We start from the raw sequence: 20,371 nt of genomic DNA, 5'->3' as shown, positions 1-20,371 counted from the left end.
TGATGGAACATGGTTTCTGAAAACGTTTTGTCTTCATGACATAGCTCGATTGGGTTTCTTAATTTATACTTATACCTTTCATAAAGGATTTTAACAAATTTTTTGTGATGCATGGTATACAGCCAGCTACAGGAACTTAGTTTCCTTGTGGATTTACTATGGAAAATTGGTAAAAATAACCCACTCATTTTTCTATATCACCTTTAAAACGCTATTTGATTTTTGTCGATAAGAAACTTTGATCAAACGATATCGAATTTTTACCGTCGAGTGGATACAAATTTTATTTAAAATTGATTTGATTCCTAGTTGTAACTGTACATTTTTATTATTTAAAGAACGAATTAAAAATGATTTGATAATTTCTAAACATAAAAATATAACAAATGTTCAAACAATCTGCCATTTTGTACTGTAATGTATTATATTTTTGCAAAATTTTGAAACTTTGTTTAAGTCGTAGAACAATTTTAATATCTGTTTTCTCTAAAAATAGTATCTGATGACTTTTGATGTAAAATAATTAGAGAACACGGAATTCAACAATTTAGAATTTCCCATTCAGTTTCCTTTTTCCCGTTTGACGATTCACCACCCGGTATATGACTTTCCCTTACAGAAACTGGAGATCAGGTAAACAAACATTATTAAACCTAGACTGTAGAAAATACATCTATCCCAGTTAATATTTACGAAATGGTCTCATTTCATATTTTGTTATTTTATAATGAGCAGACTGTTTTGTGCCTCTTTATGCCCATGCGTAATCTAAGAGGACTTTATACGCACACGCATTATTTGTCTAAAGAACAAAAACAACCAGAAGCACAATAATCCACTTCTAAGTGGATGACCGAGCATAATTTCCGATGCGTCAAGGATCATCGAGTGGGATAACATTATCTTAGTAACGTACACAAATAGTTGAGGCGTGCCTAATTTTCCCTCGGGATATCTCCCATTACTTGTTACGAGGTGCGCCATTGACCTTATATTAATCCGTTAAAGCAGACAAACAGGGCCAAAATAGCAATTATTAATCGTTTCGTAACGCGTTTATATACCAGTATCGAAGGTATAAGGGAGCTTTGTTAGGTAAACGACAGTGTTGCCGTAGGCAACCGGATTATTGGGAAAATTTAATGAAAATCTCGGCGTTAACGGCGTACTCAGTATACATTTTTAACAAACGCTTCTCGCCTACTCTACGAGGTAGACACCTACGTGACGGCGATAAATTCTAAATGAAAAACTTTGATTAACGGTGTAATCGAATACTCTAAATCTCACTCGTCCTTTATTAATTTCTTTATTAAAACAAGTCTGAGTACAAAGTATTCCCACCACGTAGGAAACATCATTTATCCTTACCTTCTTATTGAACTACAAAAATGTAGTATAGGGGCCCTCCTTTGCCGAGGAGCAGCACACCTAAAAAAAAATCGCTTAGAAATAGCGAAATGAGACTACTTGGTTATAGCGATTGAATCCAGATTTTTCTTGTCTGCCGAAAGTCTCTGAAAAAAAAACCAGGAATTATTTTTGATTAAAAATAAGGAAAGCATCGTCAAAATAGAGATACAGTGAAAGGTTTTTAAGACTTTTTCATTTTATTTTAAACGTGCTATATCTTAAAAGTTTATATTTCTCTATCAAATTTTGAAAGAATAACCTTTAGGATATTACAAGTAAAACAAAAGTTTCTAAATATATCTAGATAATTTTCTCACTGAGACGCGAATTTTCAAAGATTTTCCGACGTGTTTTATGTTTACTGACTATTGACCAAAGTGACAGTTTCTAGAAAAGCGATTAACTTTTAAAGTATGATCTTAAACGAATTTTCTTTTTTTTGCACTAGGTCAACATCCAGGAATTTGAACCTGCCTTAAATATCTTAGCCCAGGGTTTCTTAATCTTTTTGATAAATGGAACCCTCTGTAGTAGTCACTTTTATTATGGAACCCCTGGTTTGTCTCAATCTCTCTCTTCAATCGAATTCTGAACCCCGGTGTTAGTGTAGTGGTTGACGTGATGTCGTGTATTGTCCATCTCCAAACAGACCTCTGTTTCTGGTCATTTCTTTTAACTTATGCATAGTGTCTTTTGCATATTCCTGTAATTTGATCGTACCCTCCTGTTGAGGATCTTCCTCGCTATTTGGGCCTTCCACCTTTCCTTGTATAATGAGTCTTTCGCCGTACAATTCGCGACGTCAGACAACCGCATTTACACCGAGTGAGAATATCCAGAATAGTAAGTGTAGTTTAGTTGTGTAGATAAATTTTTATTACTTTTTTATGTTATATACTTCCTGGTAGCTTTCGCGGAACCCTGAATCCGCGGAACACAGTTTAAGAAACGCTGTCTTAGCCTATGCTCTTAAATGAACATTCCAGATACTCTGTTTCTGTTTTACTAACTTTTAAACCTATGTCCTGAGGAGGTTGTCTTCACTGTTACAGTTTTTGTTCTAAATGCCTTTCAGTATTTCCTACTAACACTGAATCCTCAGCAAACATTAGCCACTAAGGAATGTTACCCTGGAGCGTCGCTGTTATCTGATACAATTCAATACAATTAGAATAAATGAGGACTAAGCACTGAACCCTGCTTTCACATACTTCTACATGAAATTTATCAATCTCTCCCATACCTGTTGTAACACTCACAATCTTCATATATTCATAGTGAACTTCCTTCTTACTAACCACTAACAACTAGGAAGCACTAGGAAATGTTTTCAAGCTTTTAATCCATCTCTAAATATTTTTTTAACACTATAATCGATTTGGTTTCTTATTAGATTTTTTTCGTTGTCTCCTGGTGCACTCCATGTATAAAGTCTCATAGGTGGTAATTGATAAAAGGTGTTATTATTGGTGTTATTTCCCTTATGACTTGTTATTTCTCTTAACAATATTGTACTAATCCTGTTTCATTTCTTATTCCTAGACCGTAATATCCTACAGTATCTTCTACTTTCCCTGTACCGACTTTGGTGTTAAAGTCGCACATTATTATGTTGACTTCACCTTTTTTTATGTTTTTTGTTGGTGTTGTAAATCTGCATAGAATAAATCTATATATTATATATCATTAACCTCCTCGGACCCCAGCTATCATATATGATAGATACTACGGTTCAACGAATTATTTTTAAGTAAGTATCGACCGTGGTAAACATCTACTATGCGTAGAAAATTGCGCCGTGGCATACTTCTCGATTGAAATAAGTTAGTCAGACTTTTGTTGTAGGTAAATACGTCATGGCAGACGCTAAAAAAATCATCAATAATAAAAGTAAGTACATAATATTTAGCATATTTCTGTGAATAATCAGTGCATTTTAGTGTTAAAAAAAGGTACTAAATTGAAATTGTGATAAATGGATGATAGTTGTACAATAGTTCTTTGGCCCTAAACACAAGATATCATTGATGATACCTTGAGTCCTAAACGGTACTGTATTTTAAATTTTTTATTTTTATTTTTAGGGCCGCTGACTGTGACTGAACTTCAGGAAATCCCAGATAATGTGAATTTAGATGACTCTGATTTGGATCTCTCCCTTTTTCCTGACAATGATGATGATGGGGATGACTGAGATGAACCTAGAAATCTGAATGATAATGAAATAATTATTGAAAGTGAGGAAGAAAGGAGTGACGATCACGCTGAAATCAGTGACATATTAATTTTATTCCTAAAAAACAGGAAAGAATGGAAGAGAACACATTTTACACCACAATTTGCCCAATATTACTCCTCTGTGCAAGATTCCTTGAATCCCGGAAATATTCCAAGACCTACATATTGACTACTTCAATAAATACATCGACAATAATTTTTTTGAATCCATGGCGTTGTACACAAATATGAAGGAAGTAAAAAAAACTGAAAAATCTTTGGAGACTTCTGCAGAAGAATTAAAAACGTTTATTGCATGATCCTTGCATATTGGTATTTATAATTTACCACGAATCCGAATGTTTTGGCAAATGGATACCAGGGTACCAATAATTTCAGACATGTCAAGAAATCGTTTTTTTGCCATTCGAACACGACTCAAAATTGTTGACGATGATTCTGTAACCAAGGAGACTAAAGATAATGATAGATTCTGGAAAGTAAGGCCTTTGTTGGATCAAATTCAAAGGGCTTGTCTGAATAATGAAAGAACTGAAAAAGTGTCAATTGATGAGCAAATGATTCCCTTTCATGGAAAAGTATCAATGAGACAGTTTGTGTGAGGAAACCTAACCCTGTAGGATTTGAAGAATTTTGTTATGACGACTACGACGATTAGTTTTCACATGTATGAAGGTAAAGGCCGATTTATTGAATCCAGCTTGGTACTTACACCAGAACGGCTGGATATCGGGGCAAGGGTTGTTTTAAAACTTACATATACTCTGCCAGTAGGAGTATCTATTATCGTTGACAGATATTTTACGTCAAAAATATTGATTGATGCATTACATTCACGGAAGCTTTATGTAACAGGAACACTAATGAAAAATAGAATACCAAAAACTGATGTGACATTTAAGACAGATAAAGATCTAAGAAAATCAGGAAGAGGATCCCACGACATGTTAACAAAGACAACAAAATAGCTGTTACAAAATGGTTTGATTCCACATCCGACGAAAGTGACGAAGAAAATAAAAATGTAACCAGAAAAAGAAGAAAGACTGCACCAATCCCTGATAAACGCTTACGGTCAAAGAAAGCTAAACACCTCCCAGTTAATGAAAGCCAAAAATCAAGATCAAAATGCAGGTATCTTGGATGCCACAACCTGACGTTTGTCAAATATGTCCGGTGCAAGGTTTTTTTATGTTGTAGTGTCAATAGAAATTGTTTTACTAAATTTCATCAATAAACATGATAAGTGAATATTAATTTTTTTATTGTAAGTCCAGACCCAAAGTATCACTCGTAATATTACAATTTTTGAAAAAACCAAAAGGATTTTTTTTATTTTTTATTTTTTACGATTAGTAATCCCAAATTGTAACTTTATTTTGATTGGCAACAAAAAAATCACTCCAATTCATGTTTGAGCCCGAGGAGGTTAACGGTACTGCTTAATTTGGATAATAAATTTTAATTAATTATCTTTATGTTTATGGAGTCGGTTTTCAACTGTAATATTAATATTCTTTCACTATAGGGAATAAAGTTAGAGACATACGGTTGTAGTGCTTTTTTAATTATGATTCCTACGCCATTTTGTGATCATCAGTACTGCTACACTAGTAATAAAGAACAATGTCGTTATGAGAACATTCTCCAGCATTACGGCATCTTACTTCGCCAAGGCCATCAGTTTCTGCATTTTTTAAACAAGCAAGTTCAAGGTGAAGGATTTTCCACTGAATTATCTGATTTTTCTAAGGAAAAATGATTTTCTCCAAGAGTACAATTCCTTCTCTAAACCTTCTCTTGATGACAAAGGTATAATTAGAGGTAGTAGAATATTATGTAATTTAAATTTTGAATTTGATAAGAAACATCCTATCTTGTTACCAGCTAAGCAGCATTTGCCAATACTGCTATTTTTAAATTTTGTCAATTTAATAGACAGTCAATACTCTGTTGGTCAGCTCTCTGTTTTGTTTTTGCTTCATTTCTATAGTGCTTTGTAGTCTTTTAATTTCCTTCATTAGGTCCTCTATTTGACCACTATACTTCTTGTGGAGCTGTTTTATTTCTTGTCTCATGAGTGTTGTTGGCCTTACTGAGGCCAAGTATATCTATTTCAAGTCTGCTCATTTCTAGCCATACTGTTGCGAGTTGTCCAATTTTATATAATGTTCGTAGATTCTACGTTGCAATACGATTTATTGCTATTTCGTTTTTCCGACCGGAAATTCTTCGCAGCCCTGTCACATTTAACAGACGCCAAGCACTCGGGTCTGTTTTGTTTTGACTCTCCATTTTGACTCCAGGTGGACAAAACCACCTTCCACTTACCACCTAATCCACCCGAAGCCGTTGACCAGTAAGCTCCCTTCCTTGTCAATCCCGACCCTATCTTCTACTGTGGTTGGTTACCCAATCTCCAATAGGGTGGCTCAGGTTACCAAGGTTCACCAGTGTGACCATAATCACACTTCTTTGAGATGAGGATAGAAATTGAAACTAACAACTACTTCTCCTAAATTTTAAGATATTAATTATGTCAAGTTTCTCTAAACCGTCGAATTGGACTTTTCAAAGAATCACCCTGTACGTGAATCAATTTTATATTATATTAAATCTGGACTTTTTAAAGATTTTTTAAATAAAGGCAATGCATTATCCGCAACATTTTTGGCATCACTGCTGGGTTTTATTCAAATATGGTCTCTATAGATAGGATTTGCATTTCTTTCCGGAACATTTGATTGCAAATGAGCATATTATTACATCAGGAAACGGACCATTGAACAATAATCCAAACTGGAAACTGATAAATTGTTTGATCTGTATAGTGATGGGAAAACAAAAATCGTTAAATGTTCCGTAATAAATATGATTTTAATGTCAATAAAATGATAAATATAATAATTTTAATAATATTTAATTTAGAAATAATGACTAACAAGATCAAAAAGAAACATTGTCGAGTGAATTTAGTGTCCGTAGTTATCATCATCATCATCAATCAGCCCTGGGTTGCCCATTGTTGAACATAGGCCTCCTCTAGACTTTTCCATCTGCTTCTGTTCTGCGCCTCTGCTATCCAATTGGTCACGATTCTTTTGAGGTCGTCGGTCCATCGCGTTGGGGGTCTTCCTCGGCTTCGCTTGTCAGCCCGTGGTCTCCACTCAAGCAATTTTTTTGTCCAACTGTCGTCTTTCATTCTTAAAACATGTCCTGCCCATCTCCATTTTTGCCTTGTAATATGTTCGATAATGTCTTCCACTCCGGTTCGTCTACGAACTTACTCGTTTCTTATTCTATTCCAAGCATTGATCTCTCCATCTTTCGTTGTGTCCTCAATTTTTCGGCTGATGTTTTTGTGAGAGTGTTAAGGTTTCTGCCCCGTATGTGAGGACTGGTAGAACGCACTGGTTAAAAGCTTTGTCCGTAGTTATAAACCAAAAAAAAAGTTATAGTCCGTAGTTATATAAACCTAAAAAAACTTTTTTAATTTAATTTCACCATTTTTCATGTCTTTTTCGCTGTTTTAGTTTTAGTCTTTTTTTTTAAGTCCTAGCTTTTTTATTATTACCTTTTTTTGTATTAATCATACGTATCATAATATCGTTAATAAAGTGGGAGAGTTGTACGGATTTCATATGAACATTTCAAAGACCAGTTAATGATCAGTAGACAGTCCCATGGAAGCTCAGTTGAAAATAAATAATCGAACCGTTTATGAACAATGGCTGAAAAGAAAAATGTATTTCATTTACTGAGAATGCGGTCAACGCAGAACTAATGGTAATAATCAAGGAGCATCGTGGGAGATCTCGTCAATATGCTAAACTCAATGGCTAAACTGCGTGGTATTGCTATTTTGAGATTTCCATCTTACTATTGTGAGTTGAATCCAATTGAATGAATTTGAGCTCGAATGAAGGGATATGTTGCACGAGAGAACTTAACATTTAAAATTGGCGAAGTTCAGCGCCTATTAAAAACCAGTATAGATTTTACCTACATCCCACAAGTCTTAAAAATAGAAGAGAAAATATGGAAGTTGGATGGGATAACTGAAAATGCTACCTATTGAACATGTAATAGTAAGTGTTGACGTCAACGAGTCAGCTGTAACAAGCTGTAAGTAAAAAGAATTATAATGTTATAAATATAAATACCTTTATCGTTGTAATATATTTTTTATCCAAAACGGTTAAGAATGAATTTTCTCTATTTGTGTTAAAGATGCTAAGTACGATAACGATAATTTTAAATCACAGAATTAAAACTAATTTTCATTGTTGGATTATCTACTCAACTAGTTATTAATCTTTCTATAATACGTAAAAGGCTTTACGACTAGAATAAAATCGTGGGTCACATATCCAAGTGGGCCAGACTTCACTGTGAATGATTTAGTGGATCGATGGTTTAAACCCTGGCCAGAACAGTAACAGTATTAAGTTTAAATAGTCTGCTGCTTAGACTAGAATACGCTGGTGCATAGGCAATACCTCTGGAAGAGCAGTAAGACAAGAGAGAGGGGTTTGCGGTTAGGTGTTACTCAGGCCATATGCCATAGATCCCTATTGGTTGAGTGTTTACCGTTAAAAAACCAGAATATAAATAGTTATAAATAAAATCGTTTTTATTAACAATCGTTATATTTGTTACTTGGCAATTAATTTTCTAAACAAATTATTTAAAAAAACGTTGTTGTCTATCTCTTTTCATTTTTCATCTCATTCCAAATTTCGATGTAGACAATACTTTTAAGATGCCTGCATGAAAGGTCACTGAGAGATAGAGAGATAGAGAGAGAGAGTGAGAGAGAGAGAGAGAGAGAGAGAGAGAGAGTAAATAATTAAGAACTCGGATAAATTGTAGTGACCAAATTTTAATTTGCTAAAACGTGCATACGTGAATACTTTTGTTGTTACAGCTAGATCACTGTAAAGGACCGTCTATTACCCATTAAAATGTACGGAGAGCTATCAAAATGATGTAAACTGATATTATTTTGATTTTTATTAGTAAACGGCGTATTTAATTTGAACCTCGTACAATTAATATATCAGGTTACATTTGTATAAGTTACCCTCCCCAATTTCTTGTCTCAAAGTATAGTATACATTTAAGGAGATCTTTATTAATTTTTTCTGACTCTGTGTAGTTCGGTATATTGACTCTATGTTTCCCTAATGCATAGCCATCATCAGCTCTACAACCCTTTGTGGGTCTTAGCTTGTTCTATGATTTTCCTTTATTCTGATCTGTTTTTCCAGTTAATTTTCTTTAGAGTTTTCAGATCTTGTTCCATTCCACTTGTTACATGTACCTAAATTTGAGTCGTAATTTTGACCTTGTCCTTACTGACGTCTGCCTTATTATTTTCTTAAACACTTCATTCTGCTGCATCCGTTCGACATCTATCCAGCGCAAACGTCCAAACCTTATAAATGTTATGATTTCAAATTCTTCGTATGCTGTGTACAATTTAAAATTATATCTTATATACCATACATTATTTTCTTTCTTCTTCTTTTTAAGATGCCTATCTTCTTGTGATGTTGGCGACCAGATTGACTCATCTGATTCTATTCACAGCAGCTCGAAATAGATCAGTTAACGTTAGACCAATCCATTTCTTAATATATATGTCCAGGGTCTCTCCTGCACTCAGTGTTGCTTTGTACAATTAACTGCAGAAGTCTGTATTTATTATTACGCATAATGTGGCCGAAGTAAGCCAATTTTTAGTTATGTTAGTCATGTGGTTTATATATGAGACCCTTAATATAAGTAGGTATACATTTCAAATGCCTTTAACAGTTTTATGGAAACTTCTGTGAGACTCCAGCTTTCTACTTCGAAGAGGAGGACACTAAAGACGTAACATCTAAAAATTCTTAAGCGTATATTGATACTTAAAGATAAGTTACGGAGAATCTTCCTTATATAGTTAAAAGAGCTTGTGGATTATTCAATAAAAATTTTTATTTCGTGATCCTAGATATCCATAATATTGCAGCCCAGGTATCTTATAATTTAGTTTTAGGCCGTATTTGTAACAAGTTTCTACAACATTATCGACCATTCTTTGGAGCCTCTGTGTACTATCTGCCAGTAATGCGATATCTTCTAGATATCTAATATTTCTAATATTGCTTATAAGTTGGCCATTTATTGTAATACTATCTTCTGATTCGTCCAGGGATTCTCTAAAGATATTTTCTGAGTATATGTTAAATAGTGCTGGTGACAGTATGCAACCCTGTCGAATTCCTTTTCCGACTGTGAAGATCTCTGACAAGTTCATTTTCGAATCGTACTGTTGTTTTTTGTTGGAGATATAAGATTGAGATTAGTCTAAAGTGGGTGATCGACGAGCGAGCCATAATACCGCGGTTTTAAGAACGACGGTTTTACTCGCGGCTCGTTAGTGCTGATCGACTAGCGAGCAAAACAGTCATTGTCAACCGTCCACAGCTAACATGTCGTGTTCAACTGAAAGTGAAGTTTTATGTTACCTCGCTATAGCATACTACGAAATTACAAAAAAAAAAGCGGAGACGTCCTAGACGTTGGGTATTTAAAAGTTTAACATATGTGTTAAGTCGAGTTGTTTTTTTTGTATTCTGGCGATGTACATTTCCATAAACAAACACATTCTCGTAAACAATATATAAATTCTAATAAAAAGTCGTGACTGAGAGTACGCATATCCATGATTAAAAACTGATCTTTTCACTTCAACGGTCGCTGAAAACTGCCGTTTTTGCTCACCAGTATTGATACACGCGCGGTTTTAAATGACGAGCCAAGTAAAAAATAAAACAAACTGACGAGCCGCGAGCCAGGCTCGTAGGTATATAAAACCGCGGTATTGCAATGATACACTGACGAGCTTTACCGACGAGCCACAGAACCGCAGTTTTACTCGCCTGTCGATCATGGCCTTTATATCCTTACCATCGAGTCCTGACGTTTTTAGGATATCGATTAGTATCCCATGGGGTACTTCATCAAATATCTTCTGGAAATCGATAAAACATGCTAACACATCAGCTGTCGACATCCCTAGTTCTCTGAACTGGAACTTGCAAACTAAAAAGTGATTCCCTCATCTTGAGTCCTGCTTTGAATCCAAATTAAATTTCATTGTTCTTCTAAACAAATTGTTCTTCTAATTTGATGTATAGTAAGGAGTACTTTAAGTATGGCTCATCAAACTAATTAATCTATGTTCTTCACATTTCCTAGCGGTGACTTTTTTGGAAAATGGAATGAATATTGATGGTAGCCAATCTTTTGGTAAGTGACCATGATCATATATGTTGTTAAATAGCTTAGTAAGAGCTGTGATTTGGTGTGCCTCTAATAATAGGTTTAAAATTTCACCACGCACTTCTCATCACTCGACATCAGCTCCTGGTGATTACTCTTCTTTAATTCGCTTAATGGCCATTGTTACTTATTCGTTTGTTATTTCTGGTCCGTAGATTTTGTCTATTTCAGTCGGCCTTCTTCGAATAATTCTTAAATGTATTATTTCCATCTTCTTAAACTGTCGTCCAAACATGCCCTTCAATATCTTCAACTATGCCGGAATTAAGTTGTTTTCTACTGTTATGTACTTTCTCTTTAAGGCTTTTGTGCGTACGGAAGTAGTCATGTTTGAGTTTTAGTGTTTCAATTTTTCTGCGGATTCCTCTAATAAGGAATAAGTAGATAACCTGCGTTCTGGGACTGACTACCTGACCAAAGTAGGTATCCATGGAAAATCCGATGGGTAATCAAACGGCGATTGAACCGGGACAAGCCCCGCACGACTTTCCTGATACAATGCCAGACTCAGAATTCCACCTGACTCCCTGACGATGGGAATTCTTTCGGTATCTTTTCTCGCGATGGCCTAAGTTGTCTTAAGCTTCTACTCCTCTCTCTCTCAATGCGCAGAACATACATTTTAGACGCACCTGACAAGGTAAATAAAAAGTTGGGCCATGTTTATTCTCTTCGAAGAATTGAGGCACAATATATAAAGGGTCTAATAGAAACATTTAGAGTATACCTTCCCGTTCTAAATTCCAATTGTTTCATTTTCGAAGATTTTTAAAAAACAAATTAAAACCTTATACATAGTAAAAGAAAAAATGCTACAACATGACAATTGTCATGATTAGTAGCAGAAAATTTAGTCAAACTAATAAAATTGCAAAGAATAAGATGGTATGGGTACATATTAAAAAAGAGAAAACGCATCCCTAAGAGTGATAAAAGGTTTAATGTCACCAGCTAAAACAAGAAAGATCGAGTATAAGACGGATGAAACAATTGGAAAAGGGTATAATATGATAAGGGGAGGGGAGGAAATACAGGAAAAAAGTAATAGATAAAAGGAATTAAAAAAAAATATAGAAAACACAAAAAGAGATCAATTAAAACTATGGATGGACTGATTCACCTTATAAAAAGGATTTTTAAATAAAAAATTTATAGCTTCTACGGAAGCATATTGTATAATAACTAAAGGATGTTTATTTGATTTGATCTAAATTATCAGAAAAAATAAACATTACTGATAATAAGCCACTCCATAAGAGTAGAACTAATGCATTATTATTTACCGCAAGATCAATAGAAATCAAAAAAACCAAAGAAAATAAGAAAAATTTAAGCTTGTCTTTGTATAAAAGTTTAGATTAACTCAAGTACTATTACTCGCCCAATATTGACTCGTCTTTCTACCTCGCCATTTCAGTGGATTTGTTTTCTATTTCGTCTAAATAAATTCACCAGGAAAGAAGTTTCTACGAAGTAATTTACGATTTACGTGTTAGTTGTAAAGTTTCCAATAAAAGTTGATGGAATTTTTTACGAGTTCAGAGGAATGGCAAGCTGTGTAAAATATGTATATTGAAACGCCAGTTTTTTTTTCTTTCTACACAATTTGTATTAAGAAATATCAAGATTATGTACATGGACTACAACGAACAATTGATTTTACTGAACTGGTACGAATGCAACTGTATAGAAAATACAGTTTTGTGAATATATTCGTACAAGACTTTTCCAAAAGCAATCAGTCATTTTCAAGAAAATGCCTGTAGTTACAAACAGTTTACATTACATTTGTTTGTCATTATATTACATTTTAAGATGAATTTATGTATACATAGAACTAAAATCACACTTATAGGGACATATGGCAAATAAAGATACGCATCATGAACAGCGAGAAGTCTTTCGGAATGAACCGCTTCGATTATCATTGCGCCGAGCTTTTGACATTCTCTTTAATGTCTTCTTCAGGGCTTTCGAGGTCTCAGTCTCTCAAGCTTCCAGACACTACTACACTGATCACTAACCAATGCATTACTGCTACTGGCAACAGAGGACGATTGATTTATACCGTCGTTGGTGAAGTGGTTTTGTGGAGGTTGGTGAGAACATTTCTGACAGTAGCATTTTGATTGGCGTGTGAAGCGGACAATATTTTCTTTATAACAGGTCTCCATGTCGAAAGTAACTGTATGCCGTCATCTCTTTTATTGAGACAATTTGGCGTTTTTTCAATTCATATGACTTCTCGGATAATTCTTGGTTTATAAAAACGGATGGGAGCTATGGTTCTGGATATTTTAAAATTAATTTTGAGACCTGCATGAGGATGGTGTTGACCTGGAGCTGAAATTGAATCGTAATTGCGAATTCAAATGGAATGTTCATAAATCCTATTTTGGATTCTATGATTTGTTTGGTCTATATAAGATCGGGTGCAGTCTGCACAAGGAATTTCATAAACTCCATATTGGAATGTTGTCTTTGATTGATCGGACAAGAGATGAAAGTTTTTGTGGGGGAGTAAATTATTGTCCTTAATAAAGACAATATCTAAATAAATACCTAGATACTAAAAATAGTAAGCTGCCATTTAAATCAATTCGCCTAAATTTTAGTTGTCTTAGCACATTTTTCAAATGCTAAAAAGACCTCCACTTTGAACACAACTATACTACCCCTCTCAAAAGTTAATTAGTTTCGCTCGAAGTAAGAAATGAAATGATACGGCTTATTTCGTGCAGTTTATAGTCTTCCATCGAAATGCATTGTGACGTAAATAATATTAGCTGTTGACTTGTGGTGAAACTCATCTTTTATGTGGTAACTTTGATCATCCTCAGTTTATTCAATGACTCCCACTGGAGACTCTTTTTTTATCACTGATGCTCCTCCGTCAGGATCCGCTCTTTTCTAACATCTGGTTATTGCCGACGAGACAAAAGAGATTTTGAAAGCATCAACCTTCATCCCTTTTCGATACATTTGAATACCCACCTGTTTTTGGATTTATCAGATGGCCCTGTCTTCGAATTTCATTAAACCGTTATGTAAGTGTTTATTAGCCCTTGACTTTTTTGCGTTATTTTCTCAAGAATATAAATTCTACATTCAATATCATAATTGAAAGTAACATTTTAATCTTTTGAGTATACATATTGCGTTGTATAATTTAGTCATACAGGAATCACGTAATTTTGTCTGGTATGTCACTACGTTTAACAATAATCCTGTTTTTTGTAATTTAATTCTATTATAAACGAAATAAAGGCCTTTTCGATTTGATTTCAGATTGTATTCAATATTTATTTATTTGTCATTTTGTTGCGTTTGGAAATTTAAAGTATTGATTAAATCAACTTGAGATTTTGTTTTATTTCAGTTCATTTACAGACTGCAATCTGTTTTAGTTATAAGATTATTGACGACAATGTGGTTGTAGGTTAATTGTTTTCTGAGTATTTAATAAATATATGTTTGCTAATGGCCGATATTACCATGTATTTGTTTATACTTTTATTAGTATTCAATAAACATATTCTTAAGACTTAGCTTTAAAGATGTAACCTTTCTTATAGATTGTGTTCTTAAATAACATGTCGATATGATGTTTAATTAATTTAATAATCTAATCTAATTTAATAATCTTAGAGACAAAATATAAACGACTACGCAAAGAAGAAAAGAAAACTCACCGAAAAAAAAAGAGAAAATATATGAACAAAGAACTTCAAGAACTACAAGAACTAAGTAAATCAACAGAGACAAGAAAATTTTATTAGAGACTAAACAAGAGCAGAAAAGACTTCAAACCGAGAACAACGATGTGTAGAGATAAGGAAGGTAACATATTGACAGAACAGCAAGAGATACTAAGTAGATGGACAGAACATTTTACGAAAAAGTTTGAAGGAGATCGGAGAGAGACGAACCCTGACATACCATTAGACCAAGCAGACAACAGAGAAAAGACTCCACTAACAATACCCGAGATTAGAACAGCAGTAGACAAATTAAAGAACAATAAAGCACCGGGATCGGATCAAATAGCATCGGAGTTACTGAAAGAAGGAGGAGACGCACTACAAAAAACAATACATGAATTGATAACAAAGATATGGTCGAATAAACAGATACCAGCGGAGTGGAATAGCGGTATTATTGTACCATTAGATAAAAAAGGAAATCAGTTAGAATGTGGAAACTACCGTGGAATCACGCTGCTGAATGCAGCATACAAAATAATGTCCAACGTCATTTATGAAAGACTTAGACCACACGCTGAAAAAATAGTTGGCAAATACCAAAGTGGCTTCTGTCGACAGAAGTTAATAATAGTCCAGATATTTGTTCTGCGACAGATCCTCGAAAAAACAAGTGAATATAACATCGACACACATCATCTCTTCATAGACTTTGAAAGCGCATATGACAACATAAACCGAATTCTTAATAAAAGCAATGTAAGCATTTAATATACCAATACAACTAATAGAACTGATAAAAGAATCTCTAAAACTAGAAAGTAGAATCCGGATACAAAATGAATTAACGGAAACAATAGATGTGAAAAAGGGACTACGCCAGGGAGACGATCTATCATACATCTTGTTCAACATCGTACTCGAGAAAATACTGAGGGACACAACAGTCAATACACAAGGAACAATCATTAATAAAAGCGTGCAAATACTGGCATTTGCAGATGATAACATAATCGCAAGATCAAGAAGAGAAATGATAGAGGCATACAACCAAATAGAACGAGCTGTAAAAAATAGTAATCTTAAAATCAATTAGACCAAAACATAATATATGCAGGTAAGTAAAAATGCAGAAATAAGGCAGCCACAAAATATAACAATAGGAGAATACAACATAGAGGGGGTAAAAAACTTTATATACTTAGGATTCCTAGTCACGTCTGATAATAACGTTACGGAGGAAGTGAAGAGGGGAATATTTATTGCAAATAAATGTTACCATGGCTTAATTAGGCAACTAAGATCAGATAACGTCGAAAGAAAAACAAAATGCCAAATATATAAAACCCTAATAAGACCGGTACTCACATACGGCTCAGAAACCTTGACACTCACTAAAAGAGAGGAAACGTTGTTAGCCACCTTTGAAAGAAAAATCTTGCGACACATATATAAGGGCACAAAAGAAAACGGAATATGGCGAAGAAGATACAACTCTGAACTATACAAAATATTCCAGGATCCGGATATTATAACATTCACTAAAATAGGACGGCTGCGTTGGATAGTACATGTAGAAAGAATGGAAGAAGGCGAAATACCAAACAAAATATTCAAACAGATGCCAGTAGGAAAAAGAACAAGAGGAAGACCGAAGCTGAGATACTTAGAACAAATAGAAAATGATATAACAACCTTAAAAAAAAATGGAGAAAAAAAGCACGAAACAGATCAGAATGGAGAAGAATCCTGGAACAGGCCAAGACCCAAAAAGGGTTGTCGAGCCAGTGATGATGATGATAAATTCTTTAAATTGTTTTCTGACGTGTTTTTTTTATGTCTTTAAATAACATGTCGATATGATGTTTAATTAATTTAATAATCTAATTATTATCTACAGTTTATCTATCTCTTATTTCTTAATCATGTACATCCTTGCCCACCCCCAGTGAAGCTGCCGAATTGAGCAACGCAGTTGTTTTTAATAGAAACCTTTATTTTTTCTGTAAAAATTAAAAAAATACCATGAAATTATATAAACGGCAATATGTATCACTATTGCCTTAAAGTTTGTAGTTTCTGATATACAAGATCGAAGGTTAAAAGTAAATAATTAGTTAAACAGTTTCAAGAAATTATTTTTAATTTATAACACCAAAAACAAAAGTGTTGGTTATTTATTGGCAACATATCTATTCCTAAGAAATATTATACAGTGTGTAAAAGCCAAATGGAATAAATTCATTATTTAGGTTACTGTACATATTTATAAAAAATCCCGAAACACGTCAAATTTAAATTATAACTTGACATTCTTTAACGTGAAAATGCAACCCCTACCTTCAACTCCCTTAGAATGACAGGTACAACCCCCAATTTTTAAAATAGGAAGTATAGGCTTGTGATATATCGTTTGAAAGGTCTTTTTGTTCTCTATTCAAAAATGTTGTCGCTTTCAAGTTTATTAAGATTAATTAAGATAAAATAAATTAAAATCATGTGGTTACCGAAATTCGCTAAAATATACTCAAAACTTATTTCCCGTTTAGGTCTTGATAATGAGAAAGTGAACAAAAACCATAGCAATGTGGTTTTTAGATGGTAACCATTAAAAAACTTTAAAGAATTTCCGTGGCAACGTTATTTCAACAAGCATTAGTAAATTGTTTTATTTAAGTTGTCAGTAGTTTAATTTAAGTAAAAAGTTCGATCAATTCAATTCTGAAGAATGGTTAGATTAACGGAAATGCATAAAATAACAGTTTTACAAATGATTGGTTACGAAGATAACACCCGAACACAACAGGAAGTAACTCGCCTATTTCATGAGAAATTTCCTAATTTACCGCCTATATCCCAAGGAACAATAAGTAAAATAAAGAAGCAGTTTCGTGAGTTTGGTCATGTAAGGCAGATAAAAAAAGCAGCTGCCAATGCACTGAGTGATGAACTCAAATTAGATGTGTTGCTTGAGTTTCAGGAAAATCCACATACATCGAGTAGACAGGCATCCACTACATTCAATGCTAGCCATACATCGATAGTAAACATATTAAAAGAAAATAAATTGTATCCCTATAAGATGATACCTCAGGAGCTCATGTAAGACGATTTTGATAGGAGAACTTTTTTTTTTGAGCAAATGATGGACATGTTGGATAACAATATTATCCAATTAGAAGACGTTATGTTTTCTGATGAGTGTACTTTTTCACTTAACGGTCATGCTAATCGGCAAAATTGCCGCTACTGGGCCACGGAGTATCCTCACTGGATGAGAGAAGAACACACTCAATACCCTCAAAAGGTTAATGTTTGGGCAGGGATTGTAGGAAACAATATCAGTGGTCTCTTTTTCATTGAGGGCAACTTGAATGGCAACAATTAGTTGGCACTACTTCAAAATGATGTCATTCCAACGTTGGCAAATTTATATCCTGATCCAGGAAACCCTCAAGTTCCAGCGAATACGATATGGTTTCAGCAGGATGGAGCACCACCACATTACCAACTTAATGTCCGGCAGTACCTCGATACAATATTTCCCAATCGGTGGATAGGGAAATATAGGCGCGATCACCTGATCTTACATTATTAGATTTCTTTTTATGGGGATATGTGAAGAGCCATGTGTACAAAACTAAACCTTCTGATTTAAATGACTTAACAGAACGAATAACGCTTGCGATTAGGTCGATCACGCCTGTTATGTTAAATAATGTTAGAAGACACTTTTATTTGAGATTAGGATGTTGCCAAGACGTTCGCGGTGAACATTTTGAACATCTACTTCATTAAAATTCATAGTTCTTTTTCGTGTTCTACATTTTATTACGTTTTGTATTACATTTTAGTTTTTGATTGTATTGTAGCGAATTTCGGTAACCACATGATTTTAATTTATTTTATCTTAATTAATCTTAATAAACTTGAAAGCGACAGAAACATTTTTGAATGGAGAATAAAAAGACCTTTCAAAAGATATATCACAAGCCTATACTTCCTATTTTAAAAATTGGGGGTTGTATCTGTCATTCTAAGGGGGTTGAAGGTAGGGGTTGCATTTTCACGTTAAAGAATGTCAAGTTATAATTTAAATTTGACGTGTTTGGGGATTTTTTATAAATATGTACAGTAACCTAAATAACGAATTTATTCCATTTGGCTTTTACACACAGTATGTTTGCAGAAGTAACTAAGGAAGACTTATTCAAACACCTGCTCTAATTATGATTTTCGGTGATTAACTTATGATAAAAAAACTTTTATTACAATTTGGACTTTTATTACAAAGTTGATTGATAAAAAAAAAACATAATTACTACTTTTAAAATGTGAAAATCTCACATCTGAGGCCTCTTTATAATGAGTGTTGTACCAATCAAATCCCAGAAAATAAACTACGTTGAAAATCTAAAAAATTAATCATGTGCTAAATCGTCTGTTTGACGTATATTAAAAACGACAGCATTATTAATCGTTTTCCAGACTGAGGGTGCGTCAACTGGAATTCTCTTCAAACACGGAAAAAACGTTTGGATATTGTGTAAAGTGAACATAACAAAGCGGGAACCTTATCTTGCATTGTAAATAACAGTGAGATTCGTATTATTTCAATTGCAGTGGGGATCTTACATAACTTTTATTTATCAAACAATCGATGCATTCTGAATAATATGAATACCAATTCTATTGAAATTCTCATCTCTTATACAAAAATAATACTAATTATAAATCAAACTGATTTATCCTGTTTTTCCTGTATCCTGTACAATCCTGTATAAACGTACAATCGGCAGAATATACATATATACATAATCGTTCATCTTCTACGTTAGGTGTTAAGGGAGGTGCGTCTGGCTTTTGATGAATTTCCTCCATTCCTTTGTGTATTTTTATTTATATTTTTACATTCTTTTAATATAATAAATACTCTTTAACTTCGAACGTAAAAAAGTATTTAATCACCATATCTATGAGTCCAAGTATACAAAGACAAATTGTCGGAAGTTGATCTACCGCCTGAACCTGTGAACCCAATGGAGAACATGGTAAATGCAGCCATATTTATATTAAAATCCATCTCATTATTCTTTTTTAAGGGGGGGGGTGGTAGTAAATTTCAGAGTGATCGGAAAGCAAAATTAATAGAGTTTTTTAGTCGCATTAAATAGGCATTTATGAGTGAACAAGTTAAGTGATTGAGGTGAGTGAGGTGAGGTGAGTGAGGTCAGTAAAGAGCGTAAATTATTGAGGTGAGTGAATTAGTGAATTTCATGAAATGAAAAAGACAGTAAAGATTTGATTTCACGCACAAAGCGTCTATGTATCTGTTGATACGTATTTCGACTTAATAAGTCTCATCAGAACAGTTATTCATAGGCGTTCTCAACGTGAATAATAAATCTTTTCTGTCTTAAGAAGCAACAATAAAATGGCTTCGTTATGGACGCAATAGCGACATCTGATAGAAAAATCGGTAAAATAGTTTCGAAACAAATTCAGATTTTTGTTTTAATCTGAACCTTCTAAAAATTGCAAGGTATAACAGACGTTGATAAAGATGTTAATAGAGACATAGGGAATCAAAATTTGCATTCCACGACATGTCTATCAACTAAGCAGAAATCCTTAACGAATTTGTTTCTTGTACTCATACAGAGTAGATCCGAATAAAATGAAAAGAC

At 33.8% G+C, this 20,371-nt stretch overlaps 1 protein-coding gene across 4 annotated transcripts in view; it reads right to left on the bottom strand.

The window, feature by feature from the left end:
• Tpst (tyrosylprotein sulfotransferase) overlaps positions 1-20,371 on the bottom strand; it is a 533,460-nt gene that overhangs the window by 272,976 nt on the left and 240,113 nt on the right. For all 4 annotated transcript variants that reach the window (XM_072532279.1, XM_072532278.1, XM_072532277.1 and 1 more), the window contains one exon: positions 1,372-1,517. The gene's annotated coding sequence lies outside the window, so the exon portion shown is untranslated. The remainder of the gene's footprint in view (positions 1-1,371; positions 1,518-20,371) is intronic.

This window comes from Diabrotica undecimpunctata, chromosome 5 (assembly GCF_040954645.1).
Source record: "Diabrotica undecimpunctata isolate CICGRU chromosome 5, icDiaUnde3, whole genome shotgun sequence".
In the NCBI taxonomy this organism is placed as follows: Eukaryota; Metazoa; Arthropoda; class Insecta; order Coleoptera; family Chrysomelidae; genus Diabrotica; species Diabrotica undecimpunctata.
Note: the sequence above shows the minus strand (reverse complement) of the source record. Positions and strands in the feature narration are given on the sequence as shown.